The sequence below is a fragment of the Martes martes genome (assembly GCF_963455335.1).
Source record: "Martes martes genome assembly, chromosome: X".
Lineage (NCBI taxonomy): Eukaryota > Metazoa > Chordata > Mammalia > Carnivora > Mustelidae > Martes > Martes martes.
The window spans coordinates 103880911-103904346 of record NC_137897.1 but is presented as its reverse complement, the minus strand read 5'-3'; positions in this window follow the sequence as shown (position 1 = coordinate 103904346).

Sequence of the window (23436 nt, the reverse complement as noted above, 5' to 3'; positions counted from 1 at the left end):
ACAGGGGAGTTGGTACATGTAATAATTTACAGGATGTCTGAAGACTATTTTAAAACAACTTATTGGAATCTCAGAACAAATGTATGCCAGAGTTCAAAATTATCATATGCTTGGAAAGAAATCTCAGTCTGGCTTGATGGGTTGTGAAGGATTGCCACCGTTTTTTTGTGTTGTTGTTGTTGTTGTTTAATTGTAATTTAAAAGGGGGGCATAACATAATATTTATCAACTTCACCATTTTAAATGTACAGTTCCATAGGGTTAAGTACACTCACAGGGTCGTGAAAAAATCTCTAGAATTCCTCCTTTTGCACATCTGAAACTCTGTACCCAGTAAACACTAACTTCCCTTTTCCTCTTCCCCATAACCCCTGGCAGCCACTGTTCTACTTTCTGTTTCTGTCAGTTTGACTATGTTAGATACTTTATATAAGTAGAATCACACAGTTTTTGTTTTTTTGTGACTGGCTAATTTTAATTTCACATAAGGTCCTCAAAGTTCCTCCATATTATAGCATGTGACAGAATTTCCTTCCTCTTCCAGGCTACATACTATTCCATTGTGTAGACCACATTTTGTTTATCCATTCATACATGGGTGAACATTTGGGCTGCATCTACCTCTTCGATATTGTCAATAGAGCCTGTCAGTGTTTTTGACTTGTATTTTTCATCTGATGCTTAATCCATTTATATAAGTACATATAATGTTTGCTGTTCTGTCTGAACTCAAGGGACAGAGGATTAACTGTCCAAAACTGGTCTTTTCCCCTCTTAAGTAAACAACCCATATACAGATACAGACACACAGACACACACACACAGACAGACAGACACACACACACACAATCCCACCATGAACAGCCAAAAGAAACAAACAGGCAAAAACAACCCTGAATATTCAAGTGTCCTGTCACCAAACAACAGTAGACCCAGCGGATACCTGTTAAACTATAGGGTCTTAAAGTTATGCTTTGTCTTGAAAAGACAAATAGCACAGATTCTATTTATTTAAAATATCACAGATTTTAAAATACAAATTCTCAGGGCACCTGGGTGGTTCAGTCAGGTTAAGCATCTGCCTTCTGCTCAGGTCATGATGTTCGGTTCCTGGGATCGAGCCCCACGTCAGGCTTCCTGCTCAGCGGGGAGTCTGCATCCCTCTCTCTCTCTCCCTCTGCCCCTCTCCCCACTCCTGTTCTCTCTCTCTCTCTCAAATAAATAAATTTAAATAAAATATTTAAAAATATATTAAAAATAAAATACAAATTATCTGTAACTTCTTTATCTATTATATAACTCTGTTTTCCAAACTGTGGGGTAATATATCCTAGATAGAATTCAGGTCATTTTCGTAATTACTTTCTTCTAGAAACAGTGGTTGCCAATCCTGGTCAAGCATTAGGATCTCCTAAAGACCTTAAGAATCTGGACTGTTGATTCCCATCCCTGGCCCTTAAATTGAAAACTCCAGGGTGGGGAAGGCCCTGGCCAGAATGGCCCATGGACCTCATCAAGCTCTCATTTGTTAACTTGGGGTCTAACGCCCTTCTAATGAACCCCTGTCCTCTTCTTTATCAGCCACGGATGTAACTATTTTATTTCACTGTGGTTCTACTGCATTTCTAGGGCTTCTATCCAGTCAGCCCCCTATAAGTCTGGGCTTCCCCTTCTGTGCCCACTGCCCATGGTTCTCCACAGCCATCTTTGACCTGTCCTGTTACTAACCTCCAGTGCAGTGTCTCCTGTTCCCTTCTGTGAGCTAAGCCTCTGTGATCTTCAAGGTAACAATTAGACAACACATCACTGAGATGTGCCAATAGGTTGCCCCTCTGCCCCCAAGGGGCAAGTTCCTTTTGCAGAGGTTTCCAATGACAGTGCCTTTTACTTTAGAGTCTCTCTCTCTCTTTCTCAAAACCAGTACCACTTTGGTTGCTTCATCTGGGAAATAGATCATAGAATAGATGAGAAAGGGAGGGAGAGAAAGATTTAATATCTTTCTCATTATGTTTTAAATCATCAAATCCCTGGCCTACACTCACCCATACCCAGCTACAGATGTTCTCTAAATTGTCACACGGTTGTCATTTTTCCCCCTCCCCTAAATGTTCCCAAAACTAACAGGATGTTAAATGAGAAAATGCCTCTCCATAAAATTTGCTTATTTTACTATTTGTCTCCCTCAACGTAGCATCCTTCTCATCATCTGTAATGTGTAATCAATTGCATACCCCCGGGAAGGTTGTTCATTGGTCATTTACATGATTGAAGAATGGAGAAAATGAGACACTTCAAAGAATAGAGGTGTTTTAATAACCTCCCATTTAAATCTCTTCTCACTATCTACCTCCTACTGTCATAAAGTAACAAAAATCACTACTGTCACCCTCTCTCTGGAAGGAGGTTTCGCATTTTCCCTTATGTGATACAGTATTTTATTTATTAAGAATGCTAGAACTATGCCAGGCCATTAAACCCTATGGGAATCCCTGTTCTTGCTGAAACAGGAAGATCACCATGGAGACATCTCTGCTCCACTGGATGATCAACAACAGCTGGTGAGCCAAGCTTGGGAGCCCTCTCAGACAGCTTATCCCACAAACTGCATTAGGTAGAACCATAAATGTCGCATCTCACTTAGTGTCATAAGAATTAGACATTTTCCTGTAGCTTTGCCTTGAAATCAGAGTAGTCAACAGTTCCCAGAATCTTTCATACCTATTTGAAATTCCCTGACCTTCAGTGACTGCTCTTGCTATCAGTTCTATGGATGGAATTCCTGTGTAATCAATCTTCACCTGAACGTTCACCCCAAGCCCTGAGCTTAGCAGTCAGGGGAAAGCAAGAAGGTGTCGGGGGTGGATCATCTTCAAAGGACAACTTGGAGTCCTTGCTTCTTTGCTATTAGATGACACAAATACACGATTTCTGCCAAATATACACTCAGCCTTAGAAGAATATCAGACTCGCTGTGGAACGTGTTGGGACCTGCTTGCTCCCTCAAAGTATGCTGAACCTTGTGGAACCTAAGCTGAACTGACAGCCAGCAAGAAAGCAAATGACCTCAAGTGTGCTATAAGAGTTGGTAAGCAATTAATTAGGGCCACATAACATTTACAAGGAGCTCTGATCCCTGGCTGATTCATTTGTAGACCTCACCACTTCCGCTGGGCTTTGTATTCCGCCCTCGTGACCAGGAGCCCAGGCTCTACTACCTTTACTAAGAGTGAGTTTCTTCTGTTGGTAGGGAAAAACCTGGTGCTGGGAAGTGAAAGTGATGGAGTTCGTCTCAGAAATACTAGTGAGTCAGATTTCACTGCAGAGACATGATGAATTCTTAACTACCTACAGAGTCTGGTTGCAGACTTGAAGCAAAGGTGGAGTCTGGGTTCTTTGCTATGAAATCAAAGAAGAACAAGAAACCCTATCTTCTCATAAGTAGTGTCCCCACAAAAGGATTGTTGTGAGAGCATCACTGCATAATTTAAGGATACCTTAAAAGAAATCTTTCCAGATGACTCTCTACTGGTGTAGCTTTGTACTAGGCACTTCTATAAATGAGATTTAATTTAAAAAAAAGTTTCAGGGATCTTGAGACACATGATAAGGTAGTGTGGGTGAAGATAAAAATGGAGTAGAAAAGTAATAAAGTTCTAAAACAAACGTGTGTTTAAAAAAAAAACAGTCAATGTGGAAAACAGGTTGATAGGGAAATGAAGAACACTCCTATTTTCTCGATAAACAATGCAATTAGAATCTTCTCCAAATGAATATAACAATGTGGACAAACCTACAAACTTCAAGAGCTCCTCATGAGAAAACGAACACAACCTTAAAAAGATATTCAGCTAAACCAATCTGTTATATGAAAAGTTGAGCAGATCCTCAATCCAGCTGTTGAATAATTGATGAAAATCAACTCAAAGCTTTGGGCTGTAAGAATGAGAGCAAATCAAGCTAGGTATGAAGATAGGATTAGTTTCAAAAGGAAGTTCCTAACTGGGGCACCTGGATGGCTCAGTCGGTAGTCTGACTCTTGATCTTGGGGTTGTGAGTTCAAGCCCCATGTTGGGTGTAGAGATTATTTAAAAATAAAATCTTTTTTTTTTTTTTGAGGAAGTTCCTAGGTTAAAAGTGAGAGAAATAGCTCTAAGATTCAAGTTAAAAACCCACAATTGTAAACAAGGGAAGAGTCGTGGATATTTCTTGATTGCAAAAACAGAAAAAACATGTATGCACTCTAATATCAAATTGGTCAGCACAAACCTTGCAACTCAGAGGAAGACCAGTCCCAATGAGAGTAAACACTGAGTGGGCGCTATATCATCAAAGTTCAATGCACACCCAAGGGATATTTTAGCGAGGATCAAAGACAAAAATATGAAAGGAAGTAAAGCATAGAGGATTCTTACAATACCAAAATAAGCATATTGCTCTAATTCAAGATATAGCATGAAAGAAGTTAAGAAAAGGACAGGAAATGAAAGAGGTGACAAAAGTCCTGGTCACTGCAAAATGTTGAAGACTATTGGATCGCTGGCTCAAGACAAAGGTGATATTTTACCTGCTAAGTTGCCCATACTGGGATTCTATAAAGCTAGGAATAGGATTTGCTTTATGGGTGTGTGATTTGTGCAGTCACACGGAGCTTCACACTTGGAAGAGCCCTGCAATTGGTTTAATGCTCGCCTGTTGCCATCTTGAAATTCTTTTTTTTTTTTTAGATTTTATTTATTTATATGAGAGAGAGAGAGAGAGAGAACAGAGGGGGAGTGAGAGGGAGAAGCAGACACCTTACTGAGCAGGGAGCCCGATGCGGGGCTCCATCCCAGGACCCTGAGATCACGATCTGAGCCAAAGGCAAAGGCTTCACCGACTGAGCCACTCAGGTGCCCCGCCATCTTGAAATTCTTAATAGTTTCTGAATAAGTGAGCTCCTATTTTCGTTTTGTTCTGGGCCCCATAAATTATAGAGCTGTCCTGGCTAAGTTCACACCCAAGAAATTTTTGAGAATAGGGAAAAAGAGAAGCAAAGGTGAAAAACAGAGCCTAATAAGTACAAATGTAATGGAAAGTTACTCTTATTCCCATGTTCTAGTTTCTGTTCAGTTCTTGAAACTAATGGTCCATGTGTTAGAAAAGTCATCCTAGATAAAAGACCTTAATCTGATATTTTCCCATTCCCTCACTGTTAGGGGATTTTGTTTTGTTTGTTTTTATGAGTCACATCATAAAATCCAGTTTCTAATATTTTGGTACTGAAAATGGATTTACAATAAAAGACCTCCATCAATTCTATCATTAAGTGCTATTTGAAGATTTAGAACCCACACTAGGAATGGAAATGGTTGGAGCCACCCTAGCACAACTGAAGAATTTCTAAAGGAAAAACTTGATGTAGTTGTGTTACAAGAAATACACAGCAAATTGTCCTCTCAGCCACTACTGAATTATAAATAGTTTAAACATCAATTTGTTGCTTCAGGGATCTCCAAAGCAAGAGGTGCTACCATTCTAATTGCTGAAAAATTCCCATTTGATGTCCAAAGGCTTGAAACAAAGCCTGATGGGTAATGTCATCTTAGCTAAAGGCAATCAGCTAAACAAATCATTAACAAGATGCTCACTTTAAGTGCCATGTGCCCCCAAAAGGCATTTTATAGCTCAATCCTTTGAAAAATTACATAAAATTTGGTGACAGGCGATGGATAACCAGCAGATTCTCTAAAGTCCTACCGAATACAAAGCTAGATCCAGCCTCCTTTTCTGTCACTAATATGGAAGCAAGGCACTAGGGATTCTTACCTTGTAATCTCAAGCTGTAGAGTACACAGACCATCAGCAGGAGAGTATTTTTTTTATTCAACCGTCAACAAAATTACTCAAGATGGCATGATAACTTTCTCAGTTTGTGCATGTCTGTGTCCAACATGGCCTGGGTTTCTATTTCCAGAAGGCATTTAATGTAACCGTGAAAGGGATCTGACTATTGCCATCTCCAAGTGTGTAAAGCTCTGAGAAAAGAAAATCTTTGTTTTTTGATCGGAGAGAGAGAACACCTGCCGGACTTCCCTATAATTCTGCATAATAACAGTAATAAAGGCCAACATATATTTTGTGCTGAACCCGTGTGTGTCAAATATTTTGCCAGCATTAGCTCCCTGAATCCTCACAACCTGCCTTTACAGATGAGAGAACCAAGCACAGCTAAGATGCACCATGAGTAAGTGGTAGAGGCAGATTTGCAAGCCAGTCTAACTCAAGCTTCTGCTTTTTTAAATTGAATTATAATTGACAAATAATATTATGTCAGTTACATATATACAATGTATTGGTTCAATATGTGTATACATTAGGAAATGCTCACCTTCATAAATCTAATCACCATCTGTCACTATACAAAGTTATTACAAGATTATTAACCAGTCCATTCCACTGCATCTCAGCAAATGGCCAGAGATACCATGAGCTGAAAGAGAGGTATACTTCCTATTGGGCAGGTAGGCTTTAAAATAATTAAGTCGGAAACAACCACTTAAATACCTATGAATGTTGTCATTTCTATGCTCAAAAACTTTTTATTGCCTGGCATGACAAATTTCTTACCTAGAATTCACAACCCTGTATCATCTGAACCCAGTCACATTTCTAGACTCATTTCTTTCAACTCTCACATATTTTCTGACTCAATTATTAACTGAACAACAACAAAAAAACAACAACCCCAAACCATCGGAGCTCCACTCGTTAGCCCCTCAGTTGTTGAAAACAGAATACCTTCCTTCTTCCTTCCCTGACCACTAGTAGGCTTAAGCAGTTAGGGAGAACCAACCAATTGCTTCCTCAGAGTTTGCCACCGGGAATCCTTGAGAACTATTTAAGTCAAACTGTTATTGTGGAGAGAAACACATAAGCACATACAATTGAAGAAATTATTTCATTCAACAAACATTTAGTGGGACTGGGCTGGGTCCTAAGGATAAAAGCAAATGAGGCCTCTACCCTCCAAGAGTCTTTAGTCTAGAATATCATCACCTCTTCCAACTGGTTCCCTAATGTTTTTACCTTTGTAGTTACATTTCTTGAAATGTCTCTTGGACTTTATCTCCCATTCCATCCATAAGTCAGTGCAGTTTACCATTTCCCTGATAGTGAAATCTTTCTTACCAAATATCTCCCCCACTTTTTAAAAAAGATTTGATTTATTCATTTGAGACAGAGAGAGAGAGAGAATGAGCAGGGGAGAGAGGCAGGGATAGAGGGATAAGCAGGCTCCCCGCTGAGCAGAGAGTCCAACATGGGTCTCCATTCCAGGACCCTGGGATCATGACCTGAGCTCAAGGCAGATGTTTAACCATCTGAGCCACTCAGATGCCCCTCCCTCACTTTTTAAGTATAAATCCAATAGACCTATTTGGTTTTGTTTGTTAACATCTCTTAGATAGTTGGTCTTATTGATCTCATCTGTCCACTTCATATTCCCTCTTCTCCCCCGCTTTTATTGTGGTATAATATTCTTCTGGGTCTTCTCTTTGTCGTCCCCTTCTTGATCACCCATATGGGTTCCTCTTTAGGTGGTGGTATGACCCAAGTTTCTGCTTTTAGACCTTTTCTATTTTTACTCTACATAATTATTTTTCCAAGTCTGGCTCTGGGAACACATGTGGGTCATGCATCATCACCACTGAAAGCACTCAGTAAAAATGTAAATGTCATTGCCCCTTACTGTCTCAGAAACTTACAGCACCCATGAATCTACATTTCAATTCAGCACCCTAGATGATCCAGCTATACTCTAAATATTGAAAATTATCATTCTATATACACACTATCTTCTGAAATATGTCAGTCTTTCCTGTGGCTTCAAGTACCAGCTACATACTGGATGTGGAGGCTGGTGAGTTTATAGTTGGCATACAGGGATGTTGAGAAAATTTCTTTGAGATGACTTCTAGTTTTTCTGTATTGTAAAGCAGAAGTTGAGGTCAATTCTGAAAATGAGAGCATAGGGTTGGAACGGAAATGAGAAAAGCAGTGGATCAGTCAAATACAGGCCCGTTGAATAGTGTAGAAGCCCCAGTTGAGACTGAAAATTAGGGAAGTGTCATGTAATTCTTCTGTATTTTGGAGAGATTTTTTCTTCATCAACCTTTGTATAGATGTAGAGAGAGCAGATAGATAGATTGACTGAAAAGTCCAATTTTTGCCATGAGGTGTGAATAAAAAATTACAGTGCAAGTAATTGAGGAAACTAAAGAAATATAAAAGTTATGGATAATAGGATTAAAGCTACATTGAAATGGAAGTGATGAAAGAAGACCGATAGAGGTTTTGATGTTGCCAAAGTACAGGTCTAATGAGAGCAACAGAACAAAAGAACAGGGAAAATGAATGGCCATTGTTAGAATGGGAAATCTGAATTTAAGAATTCAAAAATGAAACAGTTTCGGGAAATGACAGAGTCCAAAGTGTTGACATGCAAGTGGGTAGCTGAAGTGGAGACTGAACAAAGATTGAGAACTAGAGAGCCCTGTGTGTGGAAAGGTTGTCCATTGCGGATACTTGAAGTCACCAAGGATGATGGTGACTGGACTTGGGATGGAGAAGGCTGTGAGTCAGGGTCTCCAGTGAACAAGGAAGAGAGTGGCCAATGGCAGCAAAAGGGGTCGAGTATCTCCCCTACTGCAAAGCATCTTATTTCTTGAAGCACTGAATTCTTTCCTGTGGTATCCCAGATTTTTCATATTCAGATACCAATATGAATTTCTAGCCTGCCTGCCATGTGTTCACCTTCACATGACCTCCATGTCAGCCTCAATATGCTGCTGCCATTCCCTAAATGAACACCACATCCTGCATTAGGCATTTCCTGATCCCTTCTCTGGACCCTGGTAGTACATCATTGGAGCCATACCCATAATTCGGGGCTTTCATTACATGTGCTTGAGTCCATGTTTTCTCTCCTACGACTCTTTGATCCCAGGGATGATGTCGTATGCTCCTCTGTAACACCCATCTTAGCACAGAGTATGGTGCCTTTTGCATAGTAAACAACTGACAAGTACTAAATTTATCATTTCCAAAGGTATATTATATAACTATTTATACTAATTTTATAAATTGAACAAAAATTGATAGGAAAATTGTGACTGGCATATGTTTGGACTAATTGTAGAACTGATGAGTAAATTAAGCCAAAATACATGTTTATTCACTCATCCTAAAAAAGGAGTTTCCTTTTTATTGCTGGCAGATTCTGCAAGCTGAACAATGGCATAAGAAGAATCTGCACAGGGGCGCCCGGGTGGCCCAGTCAGTTGAGTGTCTGCCTTCGGCTCTGGTCATGATCCCAGGGTCCTGGGATGGAGTCCCCAGTCGTGCTGGGCTCCCTGCTGAGTGGGGAGTCTGCTTCTCCCTCTCCCTCTGCCCCTCCCCCACCCCCAAGTCCCACTCGTTCTCTCTCTCTCTCAAATAAATAAATAAAATCTTTTTTTTTTTTTAAAAGAAGAATCTGCACGGAGTCTGCTTCCATAAGATATGGGAGTTTCTGATTAGAGGCAAACAGTTGTAAGAGATTAAAACATTCCTGCAACTCAAGGTACAATAGTGATTTCCTAGAACGCTGGCTTCTCTTTAGAAAATGTTATTGACAACAATGTTTGAAGGCAATATAAATCCTATGAATACATCAAAGAATAATGTAAACAGGATGAGATAACATCAAGTAAAATGGGACATAAGTATCCTCTGTATTATGTTCCCAAAACATCTCAGGGACTAATGCTCCTGGAATTTGTAAGGTATGTTAAGTAGCCTGGGTTTTGTTTTGCTTTTTAGTAAATTAATCCTAATCTAATATATATGTATGTACACACATATATATTTACATATATTAGATTATAGAGATAGTATATATATTATATATATACATATTTGGAATTGTTTTAATGAACATAATAATCTTTGACTTTTTAGCACAGAATCACACTTATTGGACATCTTAATTTAGATTAAATAGTTATATTCCCCTTTGGATTTTTCCGTGCATTCCAGAGAAATTCAGTAGTTTATTCAGGAATAGCCTCTTCTCTCTCAGAGCAGTCCTGAAAACACAGGTCAAATCCAATGATAATGAAATCAGAGGGTCTAGCCTTTTATTGTCCACTCTTGCTTGGAATAAATAAGCTCCAGCTTGAACTTTTAAAAACAAACTTTATTGAGATATAATTGACACCCCTGATGAGTTTGGCTATCAGGATACACCCGTGGAACCATCACCAAAATCTATGCGGTAAGCGTCTCCATCCCTTTCAGAAGTTTCCTCCCACCCTACTTAATTATTTCTTTAGGTGATGAGGAGTTTGACATAAGGGTTATTCTCTTAGCAAAGTTTGAAGTATACAATACAGTATTATTAGCTGTCTAAAATAGTCGAACTCTTCGAAGCAGAAACCAAAATGGTGGTTGTCGGGGGCTCTGGGGAGGGGAAAATGGGTTGCTATTGGTCAAAGGGTGCCAAGTTTCAGTTATGCAAGATGAGGAAATCCCACGGCTGTACTTCCAGCTTAGAGCTGGTCCTTCATAATACACTGTATTGTCTCCTTAAAAGCTGAGGCTGTGAGATATTTGTAATGGAGGTTTTGTTACTTGCTAGAGATGTCCTTTAACCTTTCGCATGGAGGCTAGCATTCTCTCCCCTAAAATAGAAGTTTTAGCTCCTACCCAAGCTACTACAGGTCCCTGGAACATGGGTAAGGAAATGTGGGGTCTCCAAGTTTCTGTCAGGAATTTAAGAGAGAAGCAGGGCTGCAACGATGTACTGAAAACAAGGACTTGTTTCTATTTCAAGTTGAAAATGACATTCCATATGTAGCCCGTCTCGGGTGTTCCTCACACCAACCTTCCACATCTGGAGTCAGAGACCATTTGCTCATGTTTTATGGAAAATACACCTAGAGTATCATCTTCGGAATGATGTATTCAAAGGAGTACTGAGATCATCCCACAACTTACTCCTTTGCCCATATCAGAGCTTATCTTCTCTGAAGGTGTGTTCTTCAGAAGGGCCCTCTGGCCTCCCTTGATGTAGATAAAGCAGTTACCACCAGGGGCTCACTAAGGGGTCCCTTCCTGAAAAACAAATAGAGGTAAAAATCTCCACCTTAACCCTCCTACACTGTTGGTGGGAATGCAAGCTGGTGCAGCCACTCTGGAAAACAGCATGGAGGTTCCTCAAAAAGTTGAAAATAGAGCTACCCTACGACCCAGCAATCACACTACTGGGTATTTACCCTAAGGATACAAATGTAGTGATCCGAAGGGGCACGTGCATCCCAATGTTTATAGCAGCAATGTCTACAAGAGCCAAACTATGGAAAGAGCACAGATGTCCATTGACAGATGAATGGATAAAGAAGATGTGGTGTATATATATATAATAGAATACTATGCAGCCATCAAAAAACCAAAGTTTTGCCATTTGCAATGATGTGGATGGAACTAGAGGGTATTATGCTAAGTGAAAAAAGTCAATCAGAGAAGGACAATTATTATACGATCTCACTGATATGAGAAATTTGAGAAACAAGACAGGATCACGGGGAAGGGAGGGAAAAATGAAACAAGATGAAACCATAGAGGGAGATAAACCATAGGAGACTCTTAATCTCAGGAAACAAACTGAGGGTTGCTGGAGGGGAGGAGAGTGGGAGGGATGGGGTGGCGGGAGATGGACATTGGGGAGGGTATGTGCTATGGGGACCGCTGTGAATTGTGTAAGACCCATGAATCACAGACCTGTACCCCTGTAACAAATAATACATTATATGTTAATTAAAAAAAAATATCTCCACCTTAACAGCTAGCTGAGAATGTGGGAAAGAGACATGAGGCAGATAAGTTGGACACTAAGGCTGGTCAGAGCCTTCCACAAGGTAGGCTTGGGCTTGGTCACCAGGACGATGGGAGTCTCACCAAGTGAGTCTTCGACAGTCAGGTACTATGCACCATTAGGCAAGAGAGGCCTGAAATGGAGGACAGGATCCCAAACCAAACCATGTACTTTATAGGTTTTTTTTAAAAAAATCCATTTGTTTGAGGAATAATTTACACAAAGTAAAATTCATTCTTTGAAAGTATCCAGACCAGTGAGTTTTTTTTAAATTTTTAAATTTTTTTTTATTTGATAGAGATCACAAGCAGGCAGAGAGGCAGGCAGAGAGAGAGGAGGAAGCAGGCTCCCCGCTGAGCAGAGAGCCCGATGCGGGGCTCCATCCCAGGACCCTGGGATCATGACCTGAGCCGATGGCAGAGGTTTTAACCCACTGAGCCACCCAGGCGCCCCCAGACCAGTGAGTTTTGAGCAACAAATTCACAATCATGGAAGCACCACCGCAACCAAGATACAGAATAATTTCATCCCACCAGACTCCATCTGTGCTCCTTTGAAATCAAGCCCCTCCTCACTACCTAAGCCCCCGGCAAACACTGATCTGTTTTCTGTCCCAAAGTTTTGCCTTTTCTAGAATACTATACAAATGGAATCCCATAACATGTAGTCTTTTGTTTCTGAATTCTTTTACTCACCAAGCTGTTGATATTTTTTTTCTTTTGTTATATTAGTAGTTCATTCATTTTATTGCTGAGCAGTGTTCCATTGTACAGCAGTGCCAGAAATCGTTCACCCATTTCCAATTGATGGACATTTGATTTGTCCCAGATTTGCCTTTTTTAATGAATACAGCTGCCGGGAGCACTTGCACACAGGTCTTTGTTTTGAAATATGCTTTCATTTCTCTTGGGTGATTACCTCGGAGTTCGACTAATGTGTGTGTGCATATATATATGTGTGTGTGTGTGTGTCTGTGTGTGTGTGTGTGTGTGTCTGTGTGTGTGTGTGTATGTCACAACTGCATGCGTAACTTTTTAAGAAATATTTTATTTATTTAGTTGAAAGGGAGAGAGAGAGAATGCGCACAAGCAGGGGAGGGGCAGAGAGAGAGGAAGAGAGAGAATCTTAATCGGGTTCCACCCCCAGCATAGAGCCTGACTGGGTGCTCAATCTCACCACTCTGAGATCAGGACCCTGAGATCATGACCTGAGCTGAAACCAAGAGTCAGACGCTCAACCGACTGAGCCACCCAGGCGCCCCAGCTTTATGCTTAATTTAATGAGAAACTGCCAGATTGCTTTTTTTTCCGATGGCTTACTATTTTGCAGTTCCACCAACAACAACATATGAGAAAGCTCCAGCTGTTGTGCATCCGTGACAGTAGTGACAAGTTTTTGTCTTGTTTTAGGTTTTTGTCATTGTAGTAGGTGTGCAGTGGGATCTCACCGGGGCTTTCATTTGCACTTCTGTATCAGCTAATGAAGTTCACCATCTTTTTGTGTCCTTATTGATCGTCCCTGTATATCTTGTCTGGTTAAGTGTCTATTCAAAAATTTTACCTGTTTTTAAATCCTAAGGTTGTCTTCCAGCTGCGGATTATGAGAGGTTTATATGTGTTCTAGATGCAAGTCCTTGACCGTATATATTTTGCAAATATTTTCTCCCTGCCTGTGGTTAATCCTTGCCTTTTCTTTAGCAGGGACTTTTGCGGGACAGCTGTCTTTAATTTTGATGAAGTTCAATGTGTCTTTGGATAGTCTTTCATGGTTTTGGTTTTTGTGGCCTAGGAAATTATTTACCTAATTCAAAGTCACACACACACACAAAATCTCTCCCATGTTTTCTTATAAGGTTTTTATAGTCTTAGCTCCTACATTTAAATCATAATATAGTTCATGTTAATTTTTATATGTGACATGAAATAAGGTTTGAGGCTCTCTCTCTCGCTCTTTTTTTTTTTTTTTTTGACATCTGGATGACCAATTGTTTCAGTCCCATTGGCTGAAAAGACAATCTAGTCCCCACTGAATCCCATCGATACCTTTGTGAAAAAATCAATTGGTTATATAAGTCTGGGCCTTTTCTGGACTCCCTATTCTATCCCAGTGATCTACACATCTATTCTCTTATTTACTTATTTCCTCTAAGTCTTGAAATCAGGTAGTATGAATCTTCACATTTTTTTCTTCATTATTGAAATTGTTTTGTCTATTCTAGACCCTTTGATTATTATATAAATTTTAGTATCAGTTTGCAAATTTGTACCAAAAAAAACTCTTCTAGGACTTTTTTTTTAAAGATTTTATTTATTTATTTGAGAGAGAATGAACGAGAGAGAGCATGAGAGAGGAGAAGGTCAGAGGGAGAAGCAGACTCCCCAAGAAGCTGGGAGCCCGACTTGATCCTGGAAGTCCGGGATCATGACCTGAGCCGAAGGCAGTCGCTCAACCAGCTGAGCCACCCAGGCGCCCCTAGGACTTTTTTTTTTAATTGTGTGAAATCTAGAGATAAAACTGGGGAGAACTGACTTCTTGACAATAGTGAGTCTTCCTATCTTTCCATTTATTTAGATCTTTTTAAATTTCTCGTAGCAATGTTTTACTGCTTTTGACCTACAGTCTTGTACATATTTTGTTAAATTTATTCCTATTTATGCCACTGTTGAAGGTATGACTGATGATACTTTAAATTTTATTTTAAAATTTCCAGTACTTCACTGTCAGTATACAGAATTACAATTGATTTTTGTATACTGACCTTATATGGAGATTTTGCTAACTCATTTATTGCTGTGCTCTTGTAATTTTTTTTTCTGTAGGTTAGCTGGGATTTTTTATGCAAATGATTTTGTTCTGTATGAATAAAAATGGTTTAATTTATTATCAGTCAGGATGCTTTTTTAAAAAGATTCATTTATTTGAGAGAGAAAGAGAGACAGAGTGGGGGAAGGGGCAGAGAGAGAGGGAATCCTCAAGCAGGCTCCCTGCTGAGTGTGGAGCTCAATGCGGGGCTTGATCCCCAGACCCAGAGATCATGACCTGAGCCAAAATCAAGAGCTGGCCACCCCACTGACTGAGCCACCCAGGTGCCCCAGTTGGGATGCTTTTTAAGTTTTTTCTTGCTTTGTTATACTTGCTAAAATATTCAAGTACAATGTTGAACAGAGGTGTTGAGAGTAGACATCCTTGCCTTGCTCCTAATCTTGGAGGAAGCATTTAGTCTTTTACCACTGAACAGGATGTTAGCTGAGATTTTGCCTAAGTCTCCCACAAGTTCCAGAAGTTTGCTTCTATTCCCAGTTTGCAGAGTTCTGGTTTTATTTATTTATTTATTTATTTATTTATTTTTATTTATTTTTAACTCATGAATGGGTTTGAATTTTGTTAAGTAATGTTGCTGCCTCTATTAAGAACTTCATATAGGGGCACCTGGGTGGTTCAGTGGGTTGAGCCTCTGCCTTCAGCTATGGTCATGATCTCAGGCTCCTGGGATCAAGTCCTGTTCTCTGCTCAGCAGGGAGCCTGCTTCCCATTCTCTCTCTGCCTGCCTCTCTGCCTACTTGTGATCTCTCTCTGTCAAATAAAATTATTTAAAAAAAAAGAACTTCATATAAATGTTTCTTTAACTCTATTAAGTTTGTGAATTATAATGATTGATTTTTAAGTGGTAAACTACCCTTATATTCCCCTTGTAGTCCCAGTGTAAGTCTCTGTGTTTTCTGTGCTTTGGAGAAACATTAATGTCATAATAATAACCCGGATTGCAAATCCCCCTTTTAAAAAATATGAGAAGGGGGTCACACAAAATGTTAATAATGAAACATAGGTTGAAATAGAATCAAACTCATGGAAGAACTAAGAGAAGATTTTTTAAAAAATAAAATAGTAAGAGCCACATGTTTTTATTCTTCTACAATACTACTTTATACTGAATGTTTCAGGATTGCCTGAAAGATAGTAGGATTACCCATGCTTTGTATTTACTCTTATTTTCCACTGGAGTGGAGGGTATTAGAATCTCTCTTTTCATAGACTTGGTGCTATTCTCAGATCATACTAATTGGGGAGATTCTATGAACCTGTGCAGAGTAGAGCCAAATGCCAGGAAAGAGGCACACAATTACGTGGTGCATTTGATAACATGTGCATGTGTCTGGTTGTGGTTCCGAGATGCAAATGCATTTGGGGTCCTGTTCTCTACTATTAGTAGGTAAAGTGGAACCTAATTTAAGAACGTTTTCAGCAGATTTGTTTGGAAATGAACAATTGAAATAATGTTAAATGGCCCAAATAAAGGCTGATTCAAAGAAGCATGGTGAGACAGTGGTATGGAATACAGTACAGCTATTGACAATAACGGTGTAAATGTGTATTTACTGATCTGCAGATACACTAATGGATCTTTGTTAAGTAATGGACCAGGTTATACACAGAGCATTGAGAAGTGACTCCAGTGCTTAAAATGGAACATATGCCTAGTGGTGTAAATGCATAGAAAATACTTTGGATCCGTACCTATCCCAAAAGATTGACAGTGGCTTTCTATATGTTATGGCAGTACAGGACATTTTGGTTTTGCCAAAATGTATCTACATTTTCTTATATGCATTTTTACAGTGCACTGTGTAGAAGCAAGTTAAAAATTTAAAACATTCTCCCCCATAAAATACTCTTTGGAAATGCTTAATCTCTTTGAAAATGTAAATGAATAAACAGAAAGACATCCTGTGGACTGAGAGACTTAGTATTGTTAAGGTGGCCGTCCTACCCAAAGCCATCTACAGATTCAATCTCATTGATGAAAATAAACACGCATCATGTCAGAATGTGTGGGATGTCACTAAAGAAGGATTTCAGGAGAAAATTATTGCACAAAATGCCTACATTGGAAAATAAGGAAGACTTCAAATCAATGACCTCAGGTTCTAAGAGAGTAGAAAAAACAAAGCAAATGAAAACAAAGTTAACGGAAGAAAGGGAGTAATAAGGGTCAGATTATCAATCAATTAAGCAGAAAACAGAAAAACAGTGGAGAAGATAATGAAGGCAACCAAAAGCTGGTTCTTTGAGAAAAGAAATAAAATAGGTAAATCTCTAGGCAGACTGCTCAGGCAAAAAAGAGAAGACATAAATGATTAATATCGCGAGTGACACAGATGACATCACTCTAGATTCTACAGATATTAAAGAGATAACAAGGACACACCATGAAGAGCTTTATGTCAATACATTTGACAAGTAGATGAAATAAACAAATCCCTTGAAGACACCAACTACCAAAGCTCCTTCAAGGCTAAACAGATTACTGTAATAGCCCTATATCTATAAAAGATATGGAACTTGTAGTTAAAAACCTTCCCATGAAGAGAACTCCAGGCCCAGGTGGCTTCACTACTGAATCTTACCAAACAGTTAAGGAGGAAATAATAACAATGATACCTAGCCTCCTCCAGGAAACGGAAAAGAGAAAATCCTAATTCTACCCGACCAGCATTACCCTGATAATGAAAGAAAAAGGCATTGTAAGAGAAGAACAGTACAGGCGGAAGTCTCTCATAAGCATAAATAGAAACATCATTTCCTAATCTTCTGAGCTGGTTGAGTCCAATGATATATAAAAAGGATAGCATATCGTGACCAAGGGGGATTTGTCTCAGAAATGCAGCTTGGTTTTATCTTTGAAAATCAATTATAATTCACCCTCTTAAACCAAAAACGAGTACCACATGCTCATTTTAACATATGCAGTAAAACGATTTGCCAAAAGCCAACATCCATTCTTGATAGAAACATCGAACAAACTGAGGAAAAAAAGGGAAGTTCCTCTACTTGATAAAGAGCATATACCAAAAACCTATAGCTAGCATTATAACTGAGGGTAACAGACTACTTCAAAAGCAGGGAGTATACCCTCATTGTTCTATTCAACATTGTACTAGGAGTTCTGTTCAGTACACTAAGCAAGAAAGACACATAATGTACACAGATTAGAAAAGGAAAAAGCAAAACAGTCTCTATTTGCAGATGACCTAATCATTTATGTGGCATCTACACAAGCTAGTAGAACTGTGAGGTGACTAAGACTGCAAAGTATAAAATCAACATACAAAACAATTATTTTTCTATAAATTAGCAACAGATAATATGAAATCAAAAATTTCAAATATCACAACAGCATCAAAAATATGAAATACTTAGGAATAAATCTAACACTGAAACTATAAAACATTTAGAATACCTAAATACATGGGGAGATACGTTCATGAGTTAGAAGATTTAATTTTATTAAGATGTCAAATTTCTTAAAACCGATCTATGGATTTCAGGTGATCCCATTCAAACTCCCAGCTGGCTTTTCGCAGTGTATGAGAAGCTGCTTTGTAATTCACATGATCTAGTATAGCCAACATGGCTTTGAAAAAGAAGAAGAAAGTTAGAGAGCTAACACTACCTGTTTTTAAAGTCTAAAGCTACAGCAGTGAAAGCTGAGTGGTATTGGCATAAAGACAGAAAAACAGACCAATAAAACAGAATAGAGAATCCAGAAATAAACCTACCCGCATAAATTAGACTGATTTTGACACAGGTGAAAAGGCAAAATGATTTTGACACAGGAAAAAAGACCTTTCAACAAATAGTTCTGGAAAAGTTATATATCCACATGCCAAAAAAAAAAAATCAACTTTTGTCCATTCCTTGTGCCATACATAAAAATTAACTCAAAATCATTAACAAGAATGTGAAAGGTGAAACTTTAAGAACTTCTATCAGGAAATATAGGAGAAAAGCACTGGGATCTTGGTGAGGCAGAGTTTCAGGTATGACACCGAAAAGCACAAGCCATAACATAACAAAGGGATAAATCTCACTTCATCAAAATTTAAAACTTCTGTTCCTTGAAAGAAAAATGGTAAGAAAATGAAAATACAAAAATGGGAGAAAATGATATTTTTAAATCAAATATTTGCCAAGGAACTTATACCCAGTATATATATATATATATATATATATATATATATATATCCGTCTAGATACCTATTTACAGATCTAGATATCTATCTGTCTGTCTGTCTATCTGTCTGTGGATAGATATGGAGGGAGAGAGGGAGAAAGAGAGAGAATTCTCAAACAGCCCTGAAAGAAACAAACAACCAAATTAAAAGATAGGCAAGATATAAGGATGGCAAATAAGCCATGAAATCATGTTCAACATTGTTCCCTATGAGGAAATTGCAAATTCAACTCTTTTGCGAGAAAGAGAAAACCTAAAGGGAGAAGAAGAAACTGAGAGGAGAAATGGAGACAGTGGGGCAAAGGTTAAGAAGAGAGAGTGAGGAGGAGAAGAGGGAAGCACGTAGGCAATGGAAGCAAGAGAATAGAAAGCCCGACCAGCGCAGGGTCAGTTGGCGTCCCAGCAAGGCGTCAGGGCACAAATATGCTCTATGTTTTCCATTTGAAGAGTGAGAGTTGAGCAGGCTCCCGTGCCGGTGCTCCTGTGTTCCCGTGTCTCCCAGCTGGGATTGCACTGAGGGCCAAAGTGCCAAAACGTGTTTTGAGATTCTCAATGACTGAGATCTTCAGTCAGTGGCCTCTGGGGTGTGGTATCAATCAATCCGAGCTCAGCAGTCATTTGCACTGGTTATTTTGTAAGAGGAAATCAATTTGAATATAGACAAGGTATCAAATGCCTTCATTCGATTAGACAAAGAGCTAGATAAGCCCCCTGCTTGAATTAACCATTGAGAATGGCATCCTATGCATGTAACTCTATCTTATTACACATTTTTTTCCCTCCAGTCCTCTTAAAGGCACAGGATACAATATCCTTTCAGGAAAGACACTTCCTAGTGGGGAGACAAGGGAGCGAAAGTCTCTCATGAGGCTGAAATTAGGGCTAGAAAATACCTCTCCTTACATTTGTTTTGGTACAATTACTGGTTGTTGAATTTAGGATGCATCTTCCGAGGGGTTTTCCACTCCAGCCCGCGCCCGGCAGGGCAAACGGCTGATGAAAATCTTTCGCTGCTGGTCGACAAATTATCACCATGTGCTTGTGTTGACTCTGAGGTCTGTGGTCACTGGTTTCTTTAAGCTGTTTTCTGTGGGAACCTACACTGCAGCAAAGAAATACTTCTTGAAGTAACAGAAGAGCAACTAGCCTCGGGAACAGAAAATTCAACCCAACTGGAGTGGATCCTATGCTTACGGACACCATTTAAATAGGTAAACAGCCGAATCTTGCTTTCCCTATGACATCTTAACAGGTTCTCGTAGGAGAGACAGCTGCTCGCCCACTGACCTGGCCTCCGCGTGATCCTGGGGGTGGGCCCTGGCCTGCCCTGTGCTCTCCCCCCTTCTCCCCTTCCCACTGATGTCAGTTCAGCCCTACTCTGGGAAACTTAAATTATCAGCCTGAACTCTGCTCCTTGCCCCTGACAAATTCACTCAAAAGCTCCCCAGAGAACTCTCCACAGGCAACCGCACCACCAGTCATCCTCACAGTGGCCTCTGCTCCCATCTCTGGGACTGACGGGGTGAGGCGTGGGAGTGTGGGAGTCGAACACATGTGTCCTCCCGCTCCAGCTGCCCGCAGAACCCTCCCGGGATGGGTCCCGTTGAGCCAGCCTCCGACTGCCAGTCGCAAGGCTCTGGAGGAGGGCACCTTGCTGTTTGCTCACCAAACAGGGAGCTTTTACTTAGGCTGCTTGTGTGAAGAACATACACCTTCAATATGTACAAGTTTTATTCGTCAACTGTACCTAAAGAAAGCAGGGAGGAGAAACAAAAAAAAATTTTTTTAAAAAGCAATACTTGATACTACGGAACTGTACATCTCAAAATGTTAGGATGGTAAATTTTAGTCTATGGATTCTACCACAATAAAACATTTTTGAAGAGGGGCACCTGGGTGGCTCAGAGGGTTAAGCCTCTGCCCTCAGTTCAGGTCATGGTCTCAGGGTCCTGGGATCGAGCCCTGCATCGGGCTCTCTGATCAGCATGGAACCTGCTTCCCCCTTTCTCTCTGCCTGCCTCTCTGCCTACTTATGATCTCTGTCTGTCAAATGAATAAATAAAATCTTTGAAAAAAATTTTTTTGAAGAAAGAAGAACGTAAGACTGTAGCTTTAAGAAGAATGAAAAGCCACCCGACTGCTTCTTAGCCCACGCCACCATACAAGAGGCAGAGTAGTAATGGACAGCATTGATTTTGTGTCTGGACGTCTTAATTTCTAAGCCAATTCTGTTTGACCAAGGGCAAGTCACTTTTCGGGAGCTCAGTATCCTCCTCTGTGAATCTGGGAATAATCTTCATAACTACCTCATAGGATTGTTGTAAGTATTCAATGAATTAATACTTACGAAGCACTTAGAATAGGGCCTCAGCATTACAAACACAATGTAATTTGTAATTATTATTGTGATTCATGGTGACTTGTCATGACTTCTCTGTGAGTCTCCAAGGCCTCATTCAAACCCCTCCTCCTGAAGCAAACACACATATGCACACACACACGCACCCACACACGCACCCTTGATTCACTCTCAACAGTTTCGGGTTCATACCAATTTCACGAACAAACTCCAAAGGAAACAAAATGTCAGTCTAGAACCAACTACATTGTTCATCCCTGATGGACATTAACCAGGTCCCCTTGGCTGCAGCCCAGAGTTCTGCATAGAAGAGGAAGGGAAAGAGGTTAATCTAGCCCAATCATAACATACTTAGACTGGACAGATTTACTGAATTGCTTACGTTTGGAAGGATATGAATCTTTTAAAATACTTACATAAAACACTTAGTCTTTGAACTACAAACTACTAATTTAATGCATGACTTCACTATTTCTAGATGCTCTGATAACTGAGGTTAATGGGACAGCCATACCAACAGGAAGAAGCTGGATGAAAGTAGGAACCCCAAAACCAGAAGCTAGGAAAAAATGACCAGAAATCCGGACTCTATCTCCACGGTAGTTCTCTCCTTTTAATAGTGTGCAAAGTACTGAATTTAATATTAGGTAAAGCACGGCATTACGTAAGGTACTAAAGACGTGTCGGTTGAACAACCTAACACCCAAAGGACATACCATGGAGAACAAGAAACTAAACAACAGTCTGCAGAAAAGAAGTAGTGAGTGAAACCCCATCACCAACTTCTCTTTAACAACAGCAATGAGAGTGAGGAGGGAAAGGAGCCACCACAGAGAGAGTCCCTGTTCCATACCAGACCCCGCGCACACCTGACTACTTTGATTCCTTACAATATTCTGTAGGGCATTATTATCCCCAGTTTTCAGAGGCAGAAACTGAGCTTCAGAAAGATTGGCCAAGATGCCTGAGAACACCCAACCAGGATGTGACCAAGCTAGGCTCTGAAACTGAGTTTGATGTCAAAGCCTGGATTCTATTTACTACACCAACCCACCAGTTCAATTGTTTGTGATTGATAAACCAATCAGTTTGTAATTGATAAACCAATACTCACTGGAAGGACTCAAAGCTATGTGTGTGCCTTCTCAGTAGCATAATTGTTCTAGAAATTTCACAACTACTCAAGGACTGCCTCTAGTATATGCAAGGGGTGGGGTGGGAGATAAAATGGCGGGGGGGAGGAGGATCAACGAGGCACAAAAGAATCAAAAGAAAAAACGTCAGGGAAACAGTAAGGTCATTTGACAACACATTACTTTAGTGAACCAATTTTGAACTTGCGTAATTCGATCTAGCTCTGATTTTGAGCCTTTATGGATCCCATCTACTCAATTATGACACAAGCAGAAATGTAAAACCACTGGCCATTTTGCTTGAAGCACCTGGAACAGAGGGGGAAACCCTGTATTTGGGTTCTGGTCTCAGCCTCATCACTGTGTAAGCCATTCAAAATTTTTCTGTTTCCATTTATGCTCCAGTTTTATGCTGTTTAAAAAGGGAGGGGAGCAGTGATGAACGAGGAGCTAGTGGAGGAGCATTCATTTAAGGAAATCTACTATGTCTCTGTTAGAACAGCAAAAGAATTGCCCACCCTTCCCAGCTCTGTTATAGAAGCTCTAACTTGGACATGCGTACCCCAAAAGGCAAGAGTTCCCTCTCTCCCCAGTTTCCAGTGTGAGGCTATGGTTTCACCCTGGGAGGGTCAAGATGGTAGTGGTTCTCATCTCCCCAGCCTCTTGATGCAGAAGACCTATTCCAGGCAGGCATGGCCAAAAAGACTGGGTCCTTCTTCCCTCACCAAGCCCCAACCTATAGAGTAGAAACTCTACCCCAAGTACAGCAAGCCAAGAAAACTGGCTTGAAACATCGCTGCCTCACTGCACTTAGAGGACAAAGGTTCCAAGCCCTGAGCGGCAAAGGAAGAACATCAGTGGTTGCTGCCCATGCCCCGTCCCAATCTCACGTGGTGAGCTGTCCCTCCAGGAAAAGTCGGTCCCTGGTTCCAGCTTCAGCTCCAGCGCCGAGCCATGGGGATTCTGACCCCGGGGAAAGGCAGGCCAGGAGGCTAGAGAGCTCATAGCTCTGCTCCAGGGGACTACCTTTACTTGGACTGGA